This window comes from Schistocerca serialis, chromosome 7 (genome assembly GCF_023864345.2).
Source record: "Schistocerca serialis cubense isolate TAMUIC-IGC-003099 chromosome 7, iqSchSeri2.2, whole genome shotgun sequence".
Classification (NCBI taxonomy): Eukaryota; Metazoa; Arthropoda; class Insecta; order Orthoptera; family Acrididae; genus Schistocerca; species Schistocerca serialis.
This window is the reverse complement of record NC_064644.1, coordinates 310,277,483-310,288,450: the sequence shown is the minus strand read 5'-3', so window position 1 is coordinate 310,288,450 and position 10,968 is coordinate 310,277,483.

Below are 10,968 nucleotides of genomic sequence, written 5' to 3'. Positions count from 1 at the left end.
ACCTTTCAACATGTTCGATTACATGCTGTGGTTTCTGCGCCCCCATATCCGAACATTATGCCGAACAATTTTATCGCAGGTGTGGAAGATGGCTTCGTCACTTAACACAATTTTATTAAGAAAAATCATCTTCAGTCTGCATTTTGTTAAATATTTGATTGTCACTTTCTCTTCAAGCTTGCAACAGTTCCACTTTGTAGGGTTTGAATGACAGGCGTTTCCATAATGGCTTCCACACTGCAAAACTACGCATATTCAATTCTAAGCTGGTACGTCTCGTTGATTTACACGGACTACGAACGTAAGACTGCAGAGCTTTCTCAATTGCCGCATTAGAGATGGCTGGCCTTTCTTGACCCGACGTCCCATCTGATACCCAGCCAGTATTGTACCAATTAATAACAATTTGTTTTGGAGTTGGCGGCTTGCGTTATTTAGTTTCGAATTGTCTCTGAAAAGTAATAGAGGATTTGAATTCATGAAACCATAAACAATATTGCGCACTGTAATCTCCCCCTCCCCCTTTGTTGTTGTCGCTACTATTATCGATGATAAAGTCTTTACAAAAAATACGAGAAGAGTAAGTTTACAACAAACTTTTTACTTATCTTCTTTTGTCGTAATTGGGTCCAGTTCTTCATGTCTAGGGGTCTGATTCCTGTAGTTGAAATTTTCACATTTTAGGTTCTCATGTTCCAATTAACATAAACAAATTTGATGAATGTCTGTACAGATATTTTGTTTTCTTCATGTTTATTTGCTTCACATTTTACTATATCACACTGTCTTTTGAATTTTCACATTAACAAAGCCGAAATTAAATTGAGTTTCCAAAATACAAAAAAACGTTCGCTCACGTCAGAGGCGTGTCCACTACTACCTGCCCACTCTGCGGTAATAAAACATTCCAAAGGGTTTAAAAACTTTTTTTACATATGAATTTCTATTAATTTATAAATGAATCCAGAAATAAACATAATAAACAGTACCAGATTGCGTAATTAATGATAGAAATTTTAAGTGTGCCAAATATTTCGTAATTTCAAATGTCACTCAAACAAAAAATTATTTTAACTGTACATGCAGAGCTAGTACATATCGATTGTAACAACTAAAATAAAGTAATTCAATGTCATAGTTTTTAGCTTGGAATATAACATATTGTGTATAAAATTATAAGAAATTATTCAGATAAACAGTTGAGATAACACTGACCTGTCCAAAATTCGAAAATTAGTTCTGGTAAAAAAATTAATGCTAAAGGGAGACGTCCCTTTACAGCACGTTCTACACCGTTATACGACTTTGTGATGACTGTTGGAATTACTCATTCGCACATGTCATCTAGCAGGAACGTTGAAAGTAACGGTGTAAAGCGGGAGTAAAACATGAAGATACTGCATTCAGTGCTATACCAAACGTTCCTGTAAGTTATTTACCCTATTCACAATTAATGGTTACTTTTATACAACTAATTTATAAAGAGTCTGATTCCAGTGGCCTCGTCATTTCACTTTCGCTCTGTGGTTCGCTTGTCATCTGCACCGCAGCAGAGACGTGTGCGCATGAAATCCGGAACATGTACTGCCATCCTGGGTCTGGCATGGATGTGTGTGATGTTCTTAGGTTAGTTAGGTTTAAGTAGTTCTAAGTCTAGGGGACTGATGATCTCAGATGTTAAGTCCCATGATGCTCAGAGCCATTTGAACCATTTTTCCTGCCATTTGGCAATGCGCCATACGTGTTGCACAGTAGTCTTAGCATGTGACGACATGTGTAACATACTTTATGAAGTCCCTTGGTACCAGTACTGCATTTTCCTATTGCGACTACTTTAGTAAAAGCCAAAAGATATCTGTATTATCCGCAACCAGTGGCTCTGACTGTCGTACACAAATCTCTGTATCAGACCGACTGTCTCCAGCGTTAGCGTCGTGGTTATTATGCGGGATGGGTGTTGGAGGACTCGTTTGGGAATGCCGGTTTTTCCCAATGCACAATATCTTTCTTGTAACGTCGCCCACTGTTTGGCATCTCTGCGACACTCTCGTGTTAACTGGAGCAGCATCAAGTAGCAGCCACATAACCCTTCGAATCATCAAATGGCACTTCTTGCAGTAGGAGAGGCAGAGTCACCCACAAGAAACGCCGACAGTTCTGTCCTGTTTGGCGACGAGGAAGGAAGACTGGCCCCAAATACGGTCGCCAATTATCGCGGCGCACACATTACGGTTGCGCATATGCTAATGATTCACTGTCACCATAACATGGGGGTTCTGCATACAGTTCAACAGATTTAAGAAAGTTGAAGATACCACTCAGGGTAAAGGTGGCCTCATTTGTGAATAGGATGAATGAATGACACAAATCCCGGATTCGTGGTTGCCTGGTGAAGAAACCAGTGAGAAAAGTGTTCCCGATGTGGAAAGTCCTGCACGCACTGCTAGTAATAATGGTAGTAACAATGTCATGGAGAATGTTCCACACGTTCGTCTGGCTTACCCTGTACTGGCGGCCCAACTGTCTGTTACTGACACGGCGGTCGCCTTCCACAGTGTTAATCACATTTTCCTCCGAGTCTGGTGTCCGAACATTTCGGGTACTTCCTTCACGGTTTTCTGCTTCCTGAAACGACCCTGTCGCAGACTAACGGCGAACACTGTTGCAAACATTGAACGCTGTGGCTGTTGTCGGAGGGGGTAGGTCTCCTGATACAAACTTCCTGCTGTCCGACAGTTGCCACTTGCCTTTCCACACGTAAACACCATGTCGGCAAGCTCTCGGTTCGAATACGGAACCATTGTGTATAACACTGTATTACATCCACTACAAGGTGAGTCAGCACGAGAAGTGAATCGGACACAACATTGCCATTTACTATGGCAAGAGAGGACACTAGGGCGTGACGTGTGAGGAACAGTGCAAACCTCTAGAAGGAAACCCTGCACACTGTAACTGAGGCTCCATGGTAAAGCGCGTATTAGAATAATCAGCAAAAAGAAGTATTTGAACTCCGTCTACATACGATGACAGAGCATTTAACTTACACTACTGCCCATTAAAATTGCTACACTACGAAGATGACGTGCTACAGATGCGAAATTTAACCGACAGGAAGAAGATGCCGTGATATGCAAATGATTAGCTTTTCAAAGCATTCACACAAGGCTGGCGCGTGGTGGCGACACCTACAACGTGCTGATATGAGGAAAGTTTCCAACCGATTTCTCATACACAAACAGCAGTTGACCGGTGTTGCCTGGTGGACCGTTGTTGTGATGCCTCGTGTAAGGAGGAGGAATGCGTACCACCACGTTTCCCACTTTGATAAAGGTCGGATTGTAGCCTATCGCGATTGCGGTTTATCGTATCGCGACATTGCTGCTCGCGTTGGTCGAGATCCAACGACTGTTAGCAGAATATGGAATCGGTGGGTTCAGGAGGGTAATACGCAACGCCGTGCTGGATCCCAAGTGCCTCGTATCACCAGCAGTCGAGATGACAGGCATCTTATCCGCATGGCTGTAACGGATCGTGTAGCCACGTCTCGATCCCTGAGTCAACAGATGGGGATGTTTGCAAGACAACAACCATCTGCACGAATAGTTCGACGACGTTTGCAGCAGCGTGGACTATCAGCTCGGAGACCATGGCTGCGATTACCCTTGACGCTGCATCACAGACAGGAGTGCCTGCGATGGTGTACTCAACGACGAACCTGGGTGCACGAATGGCAAAACGTCATTTTTTCGGATGAATCCAGGTTCTGTTTACAGCATCATGACGGTCGCATCCATGTTTGGCGACATCGCGGTGAACGCACATTGGAAGCGTGTATTCGTCATCGCCATACTGGCGCATCACCCGGCGATATGGTATGGGGTGCCATTGGTTACACGCCTCGGTAACCTCTTGTTCCCATTGACGGCACTTTGAACGGTGGACGTTACATTTCAGATGTGTTACGACCCGTGGCATTCGATCCCTGCGAAACCCTACATTTCAGTAGGATAATTCACGACCGCATGTTGCAGGTCCTGTATGGGCCTTTTTGGATACAGAAAATGTTCGACTGCTGCCCTGGCCAGCACATTCTCCAGATCACTCACCAATTGAAAAAGTCTAGTCAATGTTGGCCGAGCAACTGGCTCGTCACAATACGCCAGTCACTGCTCTTGATGAACTGTGGTATCGTGTTGAAGCTGCATGGGCAGCTGTACCTGTACACGCCATCCAATCTCTGTTTGACTCAATGCCCAGGCGTATCATGGTCATTATTACGGCCAGAGGTGGTTGTTCTCGGTATTGATTTCTCAGGATCTATGCACCCAAACTGCGTGAATATGTAATCACATGTCAGTTCTAGTATAATGTATCTGTCCAATGAATACCCGTTAGTCATCTGCATTTCTTCTTGGTGCATCAATTTTAATGGCCAATAGCGTATTTATAACGAGAATAACAGCAGAGCAGATATCGATTTATGGTGAACATTTTCTACTTGTAAGTTGCTATTTTGCATTATGCATTCTTTTATTTAGATTGGACAAGAACCATTTACCTGAAAGATAACTGATACGATAATATTTGAACTTTCCTAGGAAAAATATTGTGAACTGCACAATCAAAACATTAGCTTTTGTTTCATATTCTCACTTGGGGTACAGGGTGTCATTTGGCTTTAGAGACGCTCGCGAAGATATATCGGCAACGCCAACGCATCTCGTGTGCAGCGTTGGTGCCGAGATGTATGAGGGTGATAGCGGCGACTTTTGTTTTGGCCAGCGCCGTAATGACGTAGGGTGTGTTCCGCGCGCGCCAGCCGTCCTCGGGTCTCCGGAGATCGTGACCGGCCGCGGCGAGGCGAGGAGAGGCGTAGCCACGCGCTGCGCCGGGCGCACATCCGCCAGCGGGCGATGCCCACCAGTCGAGCGACACCCACGCTGTGGGCCGCGCAGCGCCGCGCCTGTGGGAAACTGCCGCCTGCGCCGCTGCTCCGTTCAGCTCTGTTTTCATCAGTTTATTTATCTTCCAAAAGACCGCGTCTCCAAGACAACAAACACTTTTTTGGACTTTACTGAAGACTGAAACTAAGTTTGGACAACGGCAGTATGCTTTATGTCGAAATTAAAACTTTCTTGAAATTCGCCTTTTAAGCCATTTTAAAGAGATGCTGATATATACATGTGCGACAGCAACATTTCTGAAGTAACCAGTTTTTCAGCATCGCGTGAGTGTCCAAGTTATTGCCTGGAAACAAGCAACGTCTGGAACATGTAAACACAACAGAAGATAAGAAGGAATCGCATATAGCTTTTCTGCAGACCTCCGTAGCCCCGAAGGTATGAGCAGATGGAGCAGGTTCCCAGCTATGTGACTGGCTCGATGACTTCTTAAGTAAAAGAATCCAGTATGTTGTTCGCGACGTCGAGTGTTCGTCACAGACAAGCATATCCACAGAAGTGTCGTGGCGAAGTGTGGTAGGATGACTATTATTTTCTATTTACATAAACGATCTGGCGGACAGCATCAGCAGCAATATGCCGTTGTTTGCTATCATGCTGTGGTACACAGGAAGGAGTTGAGTGATTGTAGGAGGATACAACATCTACATCTGCATGGATACTCTGCAAATCACACTTCAGTGCCTGGCAGAGGGTTGATCGAACCACCTTCACAACAGCACTCTATTATTCCACTCACGAACAGCACGGAAAAAACTAACACGTATATCTTTCCGAGCGAGCTCTGATTTCCCGCATTTTATTGTGATGATCGTTCCTCGGGGTCAATAAAATATTTTTGTATTCGGAGGAGAAGGTTGGTGAATGAAACTTCAAGGGAAGATTCCACCGCTACGAAAAACGCCTTTGTTTTAATGGTTCCCGTCCCAAATCCTGTAACATTTCAGCGACACTCTCTCCTCCATTTCGCGATAATACAAAACGTGCTGCTCTTCGTTGAACATTCTCCATGTCATTCGTTAATACTGTCTGGCGAGGATCCCGTACCGCTCAGCAGTACGCCAAAAGAGGACGAAGAAGCGTAGTAAAGCAGTCTCTGTAGTAGATCCCTTGCATCTTGTAAGTCTTCTGTCTATAAAATGCAGTCTTCTGTTAGCCTTCCGCACAACTTTTTCTATGTTTTCTTTCCAATTTAATTTGTTCGTAATAGTACGAGGGTAATCCCAAAAGTAAGGTCTCCTATTTTTTTTAAGTACATAGACCTGTTTATTTCTATAATGGTTTACATCAGTTTACGGCTTGAACATTTAGCTATTTTTCGACATAATCATCATTTCTGCCGATGCATTTTTGTAGACGCTGTGGCAGTTTTTGTATGCCCATGTCATACCAGCTCGCCGCCATGCTGTTCAGAAAGTTATGAACCTCTTCTTTCACCTCGTCGTCGGAGCTGAATCGCTTTCCAGCCAAATGTTCTCTTAATCTAGGGAACAGCTGATTGTCACTTGGCGCCAAGTCAGGACTGTAGGGTGGGTGGGTGATTATGTTCCACTGAAACTGTTTCAGGAGAGCAACGGTTTTCCGAGCTATGTGTGTGCGAGCGTTGTCATGGAGAATGTGTACGCCCTTGCTCAACATTCCTATTCTCTGGTTCTGAATTGCCCGTTTGAGTTTTTTTAGAGTCTCACAGTACCTGCCAGCGTTAATTGTGGTCCCAGTGGGCATAAAGTCGACCAACAATACTCCTTTCCGATCCCAAAAAACGGCTACCATGACTTTACCGGCTGACTGCGTTTGTTTGAATTTCCGCGGCTTTGGCGAAGAAGGATGCCGCCACTGGCGTGATTGTTGCTTGGTCTCAGCTATAAAGTGGTATGTCCAGGTTTCGTCACCCGTGACAATTGAGTCCATAAAGTTGTCCTGTTCGGCTGCAAGGCGGTGAAGAAATGCGCGGGAAGCATCAACTCGTTCCCGCATGTGGTCCTCATTCAGCATGCGTGGCACCCATCTTGCGCACACCTTCCGGTAGTTCAATGTTTCCGTAAAAATTCTGTGTGCGGTGCTTCGAGAAACCTCAGGATCCAACGTGCAGAGATCATCCAGGGTGATCCGCCGATCTTCACGCATGCTTTGCTCAACCTTCAACATTATCTCCTCAGAAAGTGACGGTCTCCCGCTCCTTTGTTCGTCGTGAATTTCGGTCCGACGAGCTGCAAACTCTCTACACCACTTACGAACATTTTTGACACCCATCCACGACTCACCATAAACTTCCGTCAATTGGCGATGTATATCAATCGGCGCAGTGCCCTTTGCGTTCAAAAACCGAATAACTTCGCGCAATTCGCACGGGAGCTCCATTCTCAACGGCTGCCAAGTCAAGACTGAGCGCGTCAGCGGGGCATGCGCATGTTTACACACAGCGCTTGAAGCACTCTTCATAACAGTGTGACCAACTGCCACACAGAGTAGGAAACTTTACTTTTGGTATTACCCACGTAATTCGTAGGTGTTTAGTCGAATTTACGGCCTTTAGATTACACTGATTTATCGTGTAACCGAAGTTTAACGGATTCCTTTTAGCACTCATGTGGATGACCTCACACTTTTCACTATTCAGAGTCAACTGCCAATTTCGCACCATTCACATGTCTTTTCTAAATCGCTTTTCATTGTTTTTATCTTCTGATAAACGACAGAGTCATCTGCAAACAACCTAGACGGCTGCTGAGATTATTTCCTAAATCGTTTTATAGATAAGGAACAGTAGAGAGCCTAAAACACTACCTCTTCGAACGCCAGAAATCACTTCTGTTTTACTCGATGACTTTCCGTCAATTACTAGAAACTATACCCACTCTGACAGGGAATCACGAATCCAGTTACATAACTGAAATGGTATTCCATAAGCTCACGGTTTCACTACAACCCGCTTGAGTCAAATGCCTTTTAGAAATCCGGAAATACGGAATCAATTTGAAATCCCTTCGTGTGTGTAAAGAGCTAGTTGTGTTTCACAAGAAATATGTCTTAGACAAAACTCACAAATGGTTCAAATGGCTCTGAGCACTATGGGACTTAACTTCTAAGGTCATCAGTCCCCTAGAACTTAGAACTACTTAAACCTAACTAACCTAAGGACATCACACACATCCATGCCCGAGGCAGGATTCGAACCTGCGACCGTAGCGGTCACGCGGTTCCAGACTGTAGCGCCTTTAACCGCTTGGCCACCCCGGCCGGCACAAAACTTACAGTAGCTGTGAAGAATGGCAGCTAGCTCTAAATATAGAAAAATGTAATTTAATGCGGAAGATTAGGAGAAACAAAGCAGTAATGTTCTGATACAGCATTAATAGTGTCCTGCTTGACACACTGTCGTCGTTTAAATACCCGGGCGTAGCGTTGCAAACCGATATGATATGAAACGAGCATGTAAGAACTGTAGGGAAGGCGAATGGTAGAGTTCAGATTATTGGGAGAATTTTGGGAAAGTGAGGGAGACTGCATACGAATGCTAGTGCGACCTATTCTTAAGTTCTGCTCTGTACCAGGTCGGATTATTGGAAAGCATCGACGCAGTTCAGCGGCGGGCTGCTAGATTTGTTACCGTTAGGTTCGAACAACACGCAAATGTTACAGAGACGCTTTGGGAACTCAAACGGGAATCCATGAAGGGAAGACGACGTTGTTTTTGACGAAAACTATTGAGACAATTTACAGAACTGCCTTTTGAAGCTGAATGCAGAACGGTTCAAATGCCGCCATCATACATTTCGCCTAAGGACCACGAAGATAAGGTTTTGCCTCGCTCAATTTGTGAGTTGAACGCACCGTTCGTTGGCTTGCGAAGTATCTATGTACATGTAGATGAACGGTTAGCATCACTGCCTTTGGTGTGGAAGGACACGTGTTCCATTCCCAGTACCTCCTCAGAGTTAGTCTGAGTTAGGGAGTTCTACACTCATATAAATTAAGCATAATTCTGATACGTGGTGAAACGCTCTGGTGGGCGGTTTGCGGGTTTAAATCACCTTGGGGTATGACCATACCGTGCATTTGACCTGCGGTCGTCGCACGGTGGGGGCAGCAGTCCACATACGCAGAGGTGTTGGTGCATGTCAGTGTACGGTGCAATAAGTAAGTGTGCAGACTTTTCAGTAGTGCTAATGGTGGCTGTGTGTTGAAAATGGCTCAAAGAACACATATTGATGACGTAATGAGAGGTAGAATACTAGGGCGACTGGAGGCTGGTCAAACACAGCAGGTCGTAGCACGGGCCCTCCGTGTGCCACAACGTGTGATCTCAAGATTATGGCAACGATTCCAGCAGACAGGAGACGTGTCCAGGCGCTACAGTACGGGAAGTCCACAGGGTACAACACCACAAGACACAAGAAGACCGATGTCTCACCATCAGTGCCCGCAGACGGCCACGGAGTACTACAGGTAGCTTTGCTCGAGACCTTACCACAGCCACTAGAACAGTTGTCTCTAGGCACACAGTCTACAGACGACTGAACAGACATGGTTTATTCGCCCGGAGACCTGCAAGGTGCATTCCACTGACCCCTGGTCACCGGAGAGCCCGTAAAGCCTGGTGTCAAGAACACAGTACATGGTCACTGGAACAGTGGTCCCAAGTTATCTTCACGGATGAGTCCAGGTATAGTCTGAAGAGCGATTCTGGCCGGGTTTTCATCTGCCGTGAAAAAGGAACCAGATACCAACTCCTTAATGTCCTTGAAAGGGGCCTGTGTGGAGGTCGTGGTTTGATGGTGTGGGGTGGGATTATGATTGGTGCACGTATACCCCTGAACGTCTTTTACAGAGGAATTTAACAGGTCAGGTGTATCGGTACGTCATTTTCCACCAGTATGTCCGCCTTTTCAGGGGTGCAGTGGGTCCCACCTTCCTCCTGATGGATGATAAAGCACGGCCCCACCAAGCTACCATCGTGGGGGAGTACCTTGAAACAGAAGATATCAGGCGAATGGAGTGGCTTGCCTGTTCTCCAGACCTAAAGCCCATCGAGCACGTCTGGGATGCTCTCGGTCGACGTATCGCTGCACGTCTTCAAACCCCTAGGACACTTCGGGAGCTCCGATAGGCACTGATGCAAGAATGGGAGGCTATACCCCAGCAGCTGCTCGACCACCTGATCCAGAGAACTCCAACCCGTTGTGCGGCCTGTATACGTGTGCATGGTGATAATATCCCATATTGATGTCGGGGTACATGCGCAGGAAACCTGTGGCGTGTTGTAGCACATGTGTTTCGGGACGGTTTTCTCAACTAATCACCAATACCGTGGACTTACAGATCTGTGTCATGTGTATTCCCTATGTGCCTATGCTATTAGCGCCAGTGTTGTGTACTGCCACGTTGTGTGGCACCACATACTGCAATTATCCTTAATTTATGAACATGAGTGTAGATCGGTGTCCACTCAGCCTCGTGAGACCAGATGAGGGGCAGCTTCAATAAAAAAAAGCAGCGGCATCATCAGGATTCGTCTACTGGTAATAACAGCCGGAGAATATGGCGACATTTTGATCAGAAGGACAACGATGATAGATGGCTCCTTGTACTGCCTTGTGAGCAGCAATCGGGCAGTGGCAGCAGACCTTAGGCCTAACCCTTGAGTGGTGTTTAGGTTTACGTTGCTTATATGCATATCAGAGTACATGTGCGTCGACAGCAATTTCTACAATGAAAGTCTAAAACTCGCGTGTATTATGAACGATTTGACATACGCACTACACAGAGTGAGTGCCAAAAGATGTAGCAAGCCTTTCATTTCATGAAAGGTACAAGATACCGAAAAGCGGTTTCCAAAAAATGATAGTACACAGACGGCCACATACTTGGTTGCATGCATAATACCGTTAACTCTTGTACCAAACGACAGAGTGAAACAACTATGTTTTTTATTTAAACGGGACAATATACTTTTCATAAGGAATTCGAAAGCTGTTAAAAAGAAGACTACTGAGTACGACGT